The sequence below is a fragment of the Elgaria multicarinata genome, chromosome 1, assembly GCF_023053635.1.
Source record: "Elgaria multicarinata webbii isolate HBS135686 ecotype San Diego chromosome 1, rElgMul1.1.pri, whole genome shotgun sequence".
NCBI lineage: Eukaryota > Metazoa > Chordata > Lepidosauria > Squamata > Anguidae > Elgaria > Elgaria multicarinata.
The window spans coordinates 97,184,460-97,196,411 of NC_086171.1; positions in this window are offsets into that span (position 1 = coordinate 97,184,460).

The window sequence follows — 11,952 nt, forward strand, 5'->3', positions numbered from 1 at the left end:
AGGATGTATGGAGGGACTTTGATTTCTAACTGCTCTTTGTGGTAGAACTCTTGTAACAAAGTCATCTATAAACACCTGCTTGTTACATCATCTGGGCTTCAGCTAGTAATAAAGTAGAAATAATGCATTGGTTTTTTTATTTCCTTGACTGCAACTTTATATCCTTTATGAGTGTGTGTTTTCTATTGCTGTTTATTGAATTTTAATATGTTCAAAGTATTAAAATACATCAAAGTATGTACAAAGTATGTACTCAGAGAGAAAGCAGATCCCTTGCTCGCCCTTATCTTCAGCAGAGAGAAAGTCTAGAGAAGCATTCAGAACATTTATTTGTGCAAGATAGTCACACTTCAACTTTATCTTCCTCTTCTAATCATAGCAAGCAGAGGTTTCAACAGTCTTTTGTGTATGTTAAATATTAAATGTAACTTTGTGATTAAGGAAACCTGTCTGTTTGCATGGTGGTGGATTCTGTTAAAAGAGCAGAGTAAAAGAGCTGATAATTTATAAAGGTTTGAAAGAAATTATAACAGGATTGAGACATGCAACATCATATCATTATGATGTTAATCTTCCTCTTCCTCCTCCTCTCCATTTTATCCTCACAACAATAACGCTGTGAGGCAGGTTGGGCTGAGACTCTGTGACTGGCCCAAAATCACTGAGTGAGCTTCCACGGCTGAGTGGGAACTAGAACCCATATCTCCCAACTCTCAGTCTAACACTCTAGCCACTACATCACATTGGCTCTCTTTGTTTTCTTATCTGTAAAACGTTAAAGGCAGTAGCATAGCTGACCTCACAATGCGGTTGTGTGGATGAGAGAGGTACACAATATAAAATTCTGGGCTCCATCCAATGAGTGTTTTATTGCACGTTGTTTACTGGGCACTCACAGATTTTTCACAGGTCCCCGACATGACGTCGTCTGCCTCCCGTGCACCTTCCACCCCTTCTGGTCTTCCTTGCGCTACAAGAAAATCTGCAGAAAGTCCAAAATATTCTTAAAACCAGAAGTTGCTGCTCTCTCATTCTGTGTGCAGAAAAAGCAGTGTGATTAGAGCACCCGACTGAATGGGCCTTGTGCGCGTTGTTCCAAAACAGGAAGTAACTAAGCAGCGAAACCAGGACGGGAGAGGCAACAGTAGGGCGCGCGTTTTCCCACATCTGATGGAGCCTTCTGACACAAACCTCTCCCGACACAAACATACCTTGTAAACTATGTTCAATACCCAAGACTCTGGGTGCCTCTGAGGGAGTCTCAGAAGATAGCAACAAGGGAGAGGGCCCTCTTGGAGGTGAGCCCCCCAATTATGGAATGATCTCCCCTTTTTGTTTTTAAAATTTGAACATCATTTTATTGTTTTAATCTTTTGTAAACCACCCAGAGAGCTAAAGTTATGGGGTGGTATAAAAATGTTAATAATAATAATAATATATTAATAATCATCACATTAAATGTGATAGAAAAATTGTAAACAAATGTCATGATAAAAATGCCAAGCAATACAATTATTTTCCCAGGTATTTGTGAAACTATTTTTGGTTTGTGTAGATTTCTGTCTTGTTTATCCCTACTGCTAGTTTTACTTTTGTTTTTATTATGTTCTGCTACTTTTATCTGATTTGTTTTATTGTCACATTTTTATTTTGTATTTTATGTTTTTAATTGGTACACTGCCCAGAGAACTTCAATTATTGGTTGGTTTACAAATTTAATGAAAAATGGATTTTAATTGAACAAGTATAAATTAACTTATAAAGGTATGAACAAGTCCTGTCAGACTAATTTGATCTCATTTTTTTATTGGGTAACCTCCCTTGTGGACTGTGAGAATGCTGTGGACATAGAATCATAGAATCATAGAATAGCAGAGTTGGAAGGGGCCTACAAGACCATCTAGTCCAACCCCCTGCTCAATGCAGGAATCCACCCTAAAGCATCCCTGACAGATGGTTGTCCAGCTGCCTCTTGAATGCCTCTAGTGTGGGAGAGCCCACAACGTCCCTAGGTAACTGATTCCACCGCTCATATATGATGAGCATCCCTCATCATATATCTTGACTTCAGCAAAGCTTTTGACAAAGTGCCCCATGATATTCTGATTAACAAACTAACTAAAAGTGGGCTAGATGGAACAACTATTAGGTGGATTCACAGTTGGCTACAGAATCGGTCTCAAAGAGTACTTATCAATGGAACCTTCTCAAACTGGGGAGAGGCAACGAGTGGGGTGCCGCAGGGCTCAGTCCTGGGCCCAGTGCTGTTCAACATTTTTAGGAATGATTTAGATGAGGAGGTGCAGGGAACGCTGATCAAATTTGCAGATGACACAAAATTGGGTGGGATAGCTAATACCCTGGAAGACAGAAACAAACTTCAAAGTGATCTTGATAGGCTGGAGTGCTGGGCTGAAAACAACAGAATGAAATTTAATAGGGATAAATGCCAAGTTCTACACTTAGGAAATATAAATCAAATGCACAGTTACAAGATGGGGGATACTTGGCTCAGCAATACTACAAACGAGAAGGATCTTGGAGTTGTTGTAGATCACAAGCTGAATATGAGCCAACAGTGCAATATGGCTGCAAGAAAGGCAAATGCTCTTTTGGGCTGCATTAATAGAAGTATAGCTTCCAAATCATGTGAGATATTGGTTCCTCTCTAAACGGCCCTGGTTAGGCCTCATCTAGAGTATTGCGTCCAGTTCTGGGCTCCACAATTCAAGAAGGACGCAGACAAGCTGGGGTGTGTTCAGAGAAGGGCAACCAGGATGATCAGGGGTCTGGAAACAAAGCCCTATGAAGAGAGACTGAAAGAACTGGGCATGTTTAGCCTGGAGAAGAGAAGATTGAGGGGAGACATGATAGCACTCTTCAAATACTTAAAAGGTTGTCACACAGAGGAGGGCCAGGATCTCTTCTCGATCTTCCCAGAGTGCAGGACACGGAATAACGGGGTCAAGTTAAAGGAAGCCAGATTCCAGCTGGACATCAGGAAAAACTTCCTGACTGTTAGAACAGTGCGACAATGGAATTAGTCGCCTGGTGAGGTTGTGGGCTCTCCCACACTAGAGGCCTTCAAGAGGCAGCTGGACAAGCATCTGTTAGGGATGCTTTAGGGTGGATTCCTGCATTGAGCAGGGGGTTGGACTCGATGGCCTTGTAGGCCCCTTCCAACTCTGCTGTTCTATGATTCTATGATAAAGCACCCTAGCCCTATCAGGGTTAAATCACCACTCTAGAAATTGCTGGAGGGGTTTTGGTGTGTCTGATAGTATGTCAATATAATTACCACATGATGGTCTAGTGTCTTTTTGGGGAAAATTGAATTGCCATACATCTATCAGAAGAGGACGTTTGTTGGCATAACATCAGCAACAACTGGGTAGCCTTGATGAAATTAGATATGGCTACAGGAAAAGAAATTAAATTCAAGGCTATATCTGCTGATTTGCATGGCCCCATGCATACTAATCTGTATTTATTTATGCAATTTATTTATGCAATTTATACCCCACCCTTCAATAAAACTCCCAAGACATGGCCCTCATACATATTAATCTATTATACTTTGACTTGGAAAATATACATGAAAGCATCACAAAATATTAGTGTCTCCCCAAAGACAAATTTGTTATGGGTATCGGAATTCTATTTTGGGCAGACTGACACAAAGTAAGGCAGTGAAGTTGCAGAATACAAACTGAAAAGTTATATCTTAATTTTAAAAGCAAAACTCAAAAAAGATTGTGAGTGTCTGTTCTCTGAAAATTGATTGTACCTTCCCCTACAGTTTATTGGTTGTCATAAGTTGGACAACACCCCCTCCATTCATGCTGTTCGAAAACCTCCCTCCCACTTCCATGATCTGCATGAGTATGGGCATTGTTCTATATGTGTTTACTCAGAAGTAAGACTCTCTCTGTTCAATGGGGTTTCCTCAAAGGTAAGCCAGCATGTGATGTTAGCAGTTGAAATCAATGGGATTTACTTTTGAGTAAGGAAACCAGCACATCTGTAGTTCATGAACTTGAAGATGCAAGCAAGCACACATACACGCACGCCTCCACCACTTTGCTGGCTCGCTTTCTTTCCCGCTTCTCCAAGAGAAGGAGCCATGATCAGTGGCTGCTCATCCTCCCCTCTCCTCAGCTGGGAGTTGGGCCTGACACCCCCCTAGATCTGAGATAAAAGGGGGCATGAAAAAGAAACAGAGGGAGGGGGGCTGGAAAGAATTCCCCGCTCCTTTTCCTAAGGAGGAGCCACAGAGGGAGGGAGCCTCCAGGCAGGGTTAGTGGATTTACCTTACTCAAAAGTAAATCCCATTGATTTCAACTGCTAACATAACATGCTGCCCCTTAGTCTATGCTTAGGAAAAAGGCGCAGAAAGAGGGGAAATCTTTCCAGCCCCCCTTCTCTCCGTTTCACTCCCCTCCAAGCACAGACCAAGGGGCAGCAGGTCATGTTAGCAGTTGAAATCAATGGAATTTATTTTTGAATAATAATAATAATAATAATAATAATAATAATAATAATAATAATAATATATTTTTTACCCACCTCTCCACTTGGATTGAGGTAGGGAACAACAATGAATATAAGACACATTAAAAACTGATTAAAAACATAACATATGTAAGGGATGGGTGAATGGAACTGCGGCTGGCCTGTCTTTTAACGTGTTAATTTTATTATTATGGTTCATAGGAAAAGGGAGATAAGCGGTCCAGCTGCATGGGGGAGAATGGTGATGCCAGGAACCGCCTGAGGCATGTCCACCCAGGCTTGAGAGACATTAACATCTCAGGCGGAGGTGTGAAAAGCCAAGGGGAGGGGGGAAGGAGTGAGAAAAAGAAACTATAAAGCATACTTTGTGGGGGGAGTTCAGCGCGGCTGGCTGACTCCAAGGTTGGGTGATGTATGAACTGTAGTTTTAGTTTTCTGGCTTGCTTTTTCTGGGTTCTTATATATATGCATGTTTTAATAGTTTTAGTATGCTAATCCCATGTAACCTACCCGTTTCCAAATAAATGGTCTTAAACCTCCAAATTGGGAGCTGTGAGCGTTTGTTCTGGGGATTTGTGCTAAATCCAGTCCAAGGGCCGGCTTTTGCTGGTGCATGCTTCCTTTACATGGTGGGCAGCGCTGGGATTCGACACAGATACGGAGGAACAAGGCGCTGGTAGGAAAAGGGAGAGTGACGAAGCATAGGTTTGAACCCAGATCAAGCAAGGTTGAGTAGGCCAGCCAAGGATGTCTCAGAATCGGGGAGCGGAAGCTCCAGGAGTAGAGTTGTTGGGGGCGACCTCTCAGGAGGGAGCGGAAAGGGGGTCCAGTCCGGCCACTGCCAAGTGGGGGATGCAGGGGACACCCGGCTCCGAGGAGAGGGACCGGAGGCGACATGCTGCACGGCTCTGGATGCCAGGCGAGGAGCAGGAGAGGGCGTGGTTCGAGGTTCAACTGAAGATTTCATTTCCCACAGTGATGATGGAAGGAGATACCTCGAGCGTGCAGGTCCCGCACCTGCAGGGAACCCCGCGGCTACAGACCCCTCATCCGCAGGGAACAGCAGATGGAAATGGCATGGGCACGAGGGCCGAAGGGGAGAGTGAGGAAAGGAAGGTGCAGCACATGTATACTGAATGCTTGGAGCTGATGTCCCGCCACCTGAGGATCGTGGAAAGGGAGAGACAGGGAGCGCCGGGACAGCGGTTCGACCGACGGGCCTTCCCGATGTACCATGAGGGAGATGACGTGGGAGCCTTTCTAGCACTCTTTGAAGATGCGTGCGATGAGCTGGGAGTTTTGGAGGCCCAGAGGATGAGTCTATTGCGGCCACAAGTTATTGGAACTTTGAGAGAAATGGTAGCCACCATCCCTCGGGAGTTATGCCACGACTATATGCATTTCAAGGCTATAGCCAAAGAGCAGTTTGCCCTCACGGCAGAGCATTGCCGGCAAAAGTTTCGACAGCTGACTAGAAATCCCTGCTTTCGCTACTCGTATGATGACGGCTATGGAGGCTTGGATGGATGCGGAGGGGGTTAAAGACTTGAAAGGAGCCAAAGACCTGGTGGCCAAGGAGCAGCTCTATCGACAGTTCCCCGAAAAGTACGATGCTTGGGTGGGAGAGAAGAACCCCTCGACTCTGATGGAAGCAGTGAAGACGGCAGATCGTCTACAGGCGTTCGAGCGGAAGGGAGCCAGAGGGACTCCACGGCCTATGGAGAAGGGCCAGGAGAGACGTCCTGGAGGAGTGTCGATGGAAAAGAAAGCGGCCTGGCCTGGCAAGGAGCGCCGGGAGAAAGGGAGTGCACCAGGCGGCGTGGCGGTGACTGGACCCCAGGCAAGTGGGGGGTGCTTCTACTGCAAGGAGCCGGGGCACTTGAAGAGAGAGTGTCCCAAGCTGGTGGCCAAGCATGCGGAAGGAAGTGGTGGTCCAGCTCCTCGGCCGGTGGTCCGGGCAGCAGCAGCCCCACCGGCGCCGACATCCCCGGTGTCTAACTGGAGCGACGACAGCGAGGGGGAAGTGGCTGACCTGGAATGGGAGTATATGCGCACCGAGCCCGCCGGAGTGGCACAGGCGTCGGCGACCCCAGGGAATCCCGGTTCCGCAACAGCTGTCTCCATGCAGTTGGTGACCCCGGCCCAGCTCCAGTGGAGTCGCAGGAAATTCTGTGAGTGCGTAGTGGTCGATGGGAGGCCGGCTTTGGGCTCAAAGAGATACCGACGCGGACCTTAGCAGTGCCCATGTGGGTTTGCTTAAGCCAGTACAGAGACTTGTGGGTCGAACCGTAACCGTGACCCCGTATGGGGCACCTCTGTTCGAGGCACCGCTGACTCGAGTGAACATTGAATACCGAGGGGGGAAGGGGGGAAGGGGGAGATAGTTATCCTCACGCATATGGAAGGGCCAGCCTTCCTTTTGGGTAACGACTTATGTTTTAAAGTTACCCAGCTCGCGGTGACGACCTGGGGGAAAGCGGCGCAACAGAAAGAGGAACTGGGGGGGGGGAGACCCAGAGGGCCCTTTAACAGAACCTTCCAATACCGAATCGTCTAAAAGGGGAGGGGAAGGCAGGAATCCCAACCCTGCGGGCTTGGACACGCCGGAGTTTCGCCAAGAGTTACAGCAGGATCCCACTCTACAGGAGTGTCGGGAGGCGGCGGGTGGCCCGGCGGAGGGGAGAGGGAAAGTGGGGACGGCTGTGTTCACTTGGGAATGGGGAAGGCTCTACCGGCAGTTCTCGCCAAAAGGGGAGGGGGGTAGAAAGGCAACAGCTGGTGGTGCCCCAGTCCTCAAGGGGGAAGGTGTTGGAAGCAGCCCATGAGTTGCTGTGGGGGGGTCATTTGGGGATCCGCCAAACATTAGAACGAGTGAGCAGGGACTTTTATTGGCCTGGGGTCGCCCAAGAGGTACGGGACTTTTGTTCCTTGTGCGACACTTGCCAGCGAGTCGGGTTCCCCAAGGATCATCCAAAAGCCCCCCTCTGCCCCTCACCCATTACGGAGGTGCCGTTTGAAAAGATGGGGGTGGATATATTGGGACCCTTTAGCCCGACCACCCGATCGGGAAAGAAGTACATCTTGACGCTGGTGGACTATGCTACCCGGTACGCAGAAGCAGTGCCCCTCACGGTTGCTTCCACCCCACAATTGGCGAAAGCCATGATGATGATTTTTACCAGAGTGGGGGTCCCCAAAGAGTTGGTACATGATTTGGGAGGGGGATTTATGTCTCAATTGCTGAAGGAGTTGTGGAAGCTAGCCGGAGTGCAACAGTGTACCTCTGCAGCCTATCACCATGAGGGAAATGGGCTGGTGGAACGGTTTAACCAAACTCTGGGAAGGTTGTTGAAAGCGTATGCCACTAAACATACAGCGGATTGGAATCAGGCTCTGCCCTACCTTCTCTTTGCGGCACGGGACGCTAAAAGTGATAGCTTGGGATTCTCAGCCAACGAATTGGTTTTCGGGTGGGAGTTAAGAGGCCCATTAAAATTATTACAAGAGGGTTGGGAAAGACGGACTGCTCCTACTCCAGTCTCAGTGGTGGCCTATATGCAAAATTTACAAAATTTATTGCGGGAGGTGGGGGAGGCAGCCCAGGAGAATCTGGCTCAGGCTCAGCAATCCCAGAAGAGATGGTATGATAGGACGGCAAGACAGCGGGTGTTCCAGGAAGGGGACAAAGTGTTGGTGTTGAAACCGCTGAAGCCGGAAAAGCTGGCGGTTCGGTGGGAGGGACCATTAGTGGTAGAAAAGAAGTTAAATGAAGTCAACTATTTGCTAAGGGACCCTGACCGCCAGCGCCGGGCTAAGGTGTATCATGTAAACACGATGAAGCCGTTCCTCGAGCAAGTGGTGAGTGTGTGCCAAGTGGGGAGGGGGGATCCCCTGGAGGAGGAAGCAGGGTTGGATGTCCTGGCTAACTATCGGGGAAAGGAGGGGCTAGCAGACATTCAGGTCCCGGAGGAATTGAGCCCCAAGCAGAAGAAGCAGCTAAAGCGGTGTTTAGGGGAGTTTGAGGAATTGTTCTCGGGGCTGCCAGGGTGAACGTCATTGACCACACATTCCATCGACACAGGAAAGCACCCATCCATTCAGTCCCCACCCCACCAGCTAAATGAAAAGCAGTTAGAAATAGTGAATAGGGAGATTGAGGAAATGCTGGCCATGGGCATGATTAAAAAGAGCCAAAGCCCATGGTCTTCTCCTCTTGTGCGTGTGGCTAAGAAGGACGGGTCGGTCCGTTTTTGCGTGGACTTCCAGAAACTAAACAGTGTCTCCATGGTGGCGGCCTACCCCATGCCCCGCATGGATGACCTGATAGAAACACTTGGGAAAGCTAAATTCATCTCCACACTTGATTTGACCAAGGGATATTGGCAGGTGCCCCTAGATGAGGATGCGGCTTTGAAGTCCGCCTTTTCCACCCCTGGGGGCACTATCAGTTTACGGTACTTCCGTTCGGGCTCTCGAATGCACCGGGGGCTTTCAAAAACTTATGGACCGGGTTCTGGAGGGCTTGGGGGCTTTTTCATGCATTTACTTGGACGATGTGGCGGTGTTCAGTGACACGTGGGAGCAGCACTTATCACATTTATCCCAGGTGTTAAGCCGGCTACGGGAGGCCGGGTTAACCGTGAAGGCCTCCAAGTGCCAGTTCGGGAGGGGGGAGGTAACCTACTTGGGCCATAGAGTGGGACAGGGAGCGTTAAAACCTATGGAGGCCAAAGTAGAGGCAATCCAACAATGGCCCATCCCCCAGACCAAGAAACAGGTCCAGTCTTTCTTGGGACTGGCAGGGTACTATCGGAGGTTTGTCCCTAATTTTAGCCAGCTAGTAGCCCCCTTGACCGAGTTATGCCAAAAGAGACAACCGATACGGGTGCAGTGGGCGGAAGCCTGCCAGCAGGCGTTTGAAGGGTTAAAGGGAAAACTGAAACAGGCCCCAGTCCTCCGAACGCCCGATTTCAATCGGCCGTTCGTAGTTCAAACGGACGCCTCCGAGGCAGGTTTAGGAGCTGTACTGCTGCAAGAAGGGGAGGGGGGCAGCTGCAGCCCGTGGTGTTTATCAGCAAGAAGCTCTTGCCTCGAGAAAGGGTCCTAGCCACCATTGAAAAAGAATGCTTAGCTATAGTCTGGGCGGTGGGGAAATTATGCCTGTACCTGTGGGGCGCCCGTTTCAGATTCAAACTGATCACTCCCCGCTTTGCTGGTTAGCCCGGGTAAAGAACACCAACCAGAAACTGCTGCGATGGAGTCTGGCCTTACAAGATTTTGATTTTACCATTTCCCATATAAAAGGCAAAGAGAATGTTGTTGCAGATGGACTGTCCCGGAGCTTCAACCGGGAGGGGGGGAACGAGAATCAAGAGGATAAACCCCTGCCCCTGCGTGGGCATAAAAGAGTGAATAAAGTACAGGGGTCAATGTGTAAACGATTAAAACAAGGTATGGGTAGGATGGAATTTTCTAGAAATTCCATCTTAAGGGGGGAGGTGTAAGGGATGGGTGAATGGAACTGGAGCTGGCCTGTCTTTTAACGTGTTAATTTTATTATTATGGTTCATAGGAAAAGGGTTCCTGACTTGGAGCTAAGCAGAAGCAGGGAAGAGCAGCTGGCCCAGCTCAAGTAGGAGCTAGAAAAGTAAGCCAGATTCCCAGGGAGCGAGCGAACAGGGCTAACAGGAAGAGCAAACAGGTGTTTGACAGGGGGAGTGTAGGGGAAGAGGAGACCAAGGAAAGGGGAAGAAGAGAAGCCTCAAGGAAACCCAGGAGGCTGCCAATTCAAAGAGGCTGTGTGCTTGCCATGTGCTCCTGAGTGCTGAGTGAGAGGGTCGGTGTTTATAATTGCTGCAGGAGCTGAAGGGGGAGTGGCCTGATTGTCAGTTGGACTCAGCAATCAGTGCCTAATTGCTGTTGATTGTTGTTGGCATTTCAGTGACCTCATTCTGGTTCCTGACTTGGAGCTAAGCAGAAGCAGGGAAGAGCAGCTGGCCCAGCTCAAGTAGGAGCTAGAAAAGTAAGCCAGATTCCCAGGGAGCGAGCGAACAGGAAGAGCAAACAGGAGTTTGACAGGGGGAGTTCGGCAGGGGAGGCCAAAGGGGAGGCCTCTAAAAATAAATAAAAAATAAATAAATAAATAAATAAATAAATAAATAAAAAAAGAGGTGGGGGAAAAAAAGAAAAACATAAAGAGAAAAAAAAACCCACAAAACCACCACCAAACAAAAGCAAAAAAACCCAAAAGATTACTTTCCCTTAAGACATACTCATATAGTTGTGTACCTTCAGAGAGGACACAACAAAGCAAAGGCAATTCTACTATAATCAAAAAGGAAAAAAACCAAAGCAGAAATCGACAATATGGATGGAAAGGAGTCCCTAGAGGTGGTGACCTGCAAAGGGTGTGCAATGTTCGTGTTTCTGCCTGAGCTCAACATGGCGTATACCTGCAACAAGTGCAAGCTGGTGGCACTTTTGGAAGAAAAAGTGAGAGGACTTGAGCAGCGAGTGTCCACCCTCCAAGGAATAAGAGAAGTCGAGGAGTTCTTGGACTGAACGGTGGAACTGCAACAGCAACACGAAGCACATGAGATTGAAGAACAACAGCCAGCTGAAGCAGAAGTAGAGTATGCCAATGAAGAGGAAACTCCCTGGAAAAGAGTGACAGTTAGGAGAGGAGGAATTAGAGGGCGTTCTGCACCAGTGGAGCCATTGGAGTTAAGCAACTGCTTTCAGCTTCTGGAGTATGAGACTGAAGGACAGTTTGCAGAGGAAGAAGTACAGGAGACACCATGCAACAGTGACCAAGAGACAGAAGGTAGGTCAACCAAGAGGAAGAGAAGAGTAGTCGTTGTGGGAGACTCCCTGCTGCGTGGGATTGAAACCCAAGTATGTTGTGAAGACCCATGGACTCACCAGGTGTACTGTCTCCCTGGAGCACAGATTAGAGATGTGACTGAAGGGTTACCGAAGCTCATAAAGCCCACGGACACATACCCCTTTCTTCTCATCCATGTGGGAACAAATGATGTCGCCAAGCAGAGCTACGAAGAAATCATTTCAGACTTTGAAGTTCTGGGAAGGAAACTGAAGAACTTTGGGGCCCAGGTAGTTTTCTCATCCATCCTCCCGGTTCTTGGAAGAGGATTAAAAAGGGAAAGAAAAATACTCCGGATGAACGACTGGCTTCGAAGGTGGTGCCGTCATGAGAGTTTTGGATTCTGGGACCACGGGCTACGCTACTTGGAACATGGACTGCTGGCAAGGGATGGGTTGCACCTCACAAGGGCTGGAAAGAATGAGTTCGGCCACAGCATGAAGAACTTCATCAGGAGGGCTTTAAACTGAATCTTACGGGGGTGGGAGACGTAAATTTCGAGGCAACAATGGATGAAGGCCAATGCACCACAGTACAGAGAACAGCTCCAACAGTGC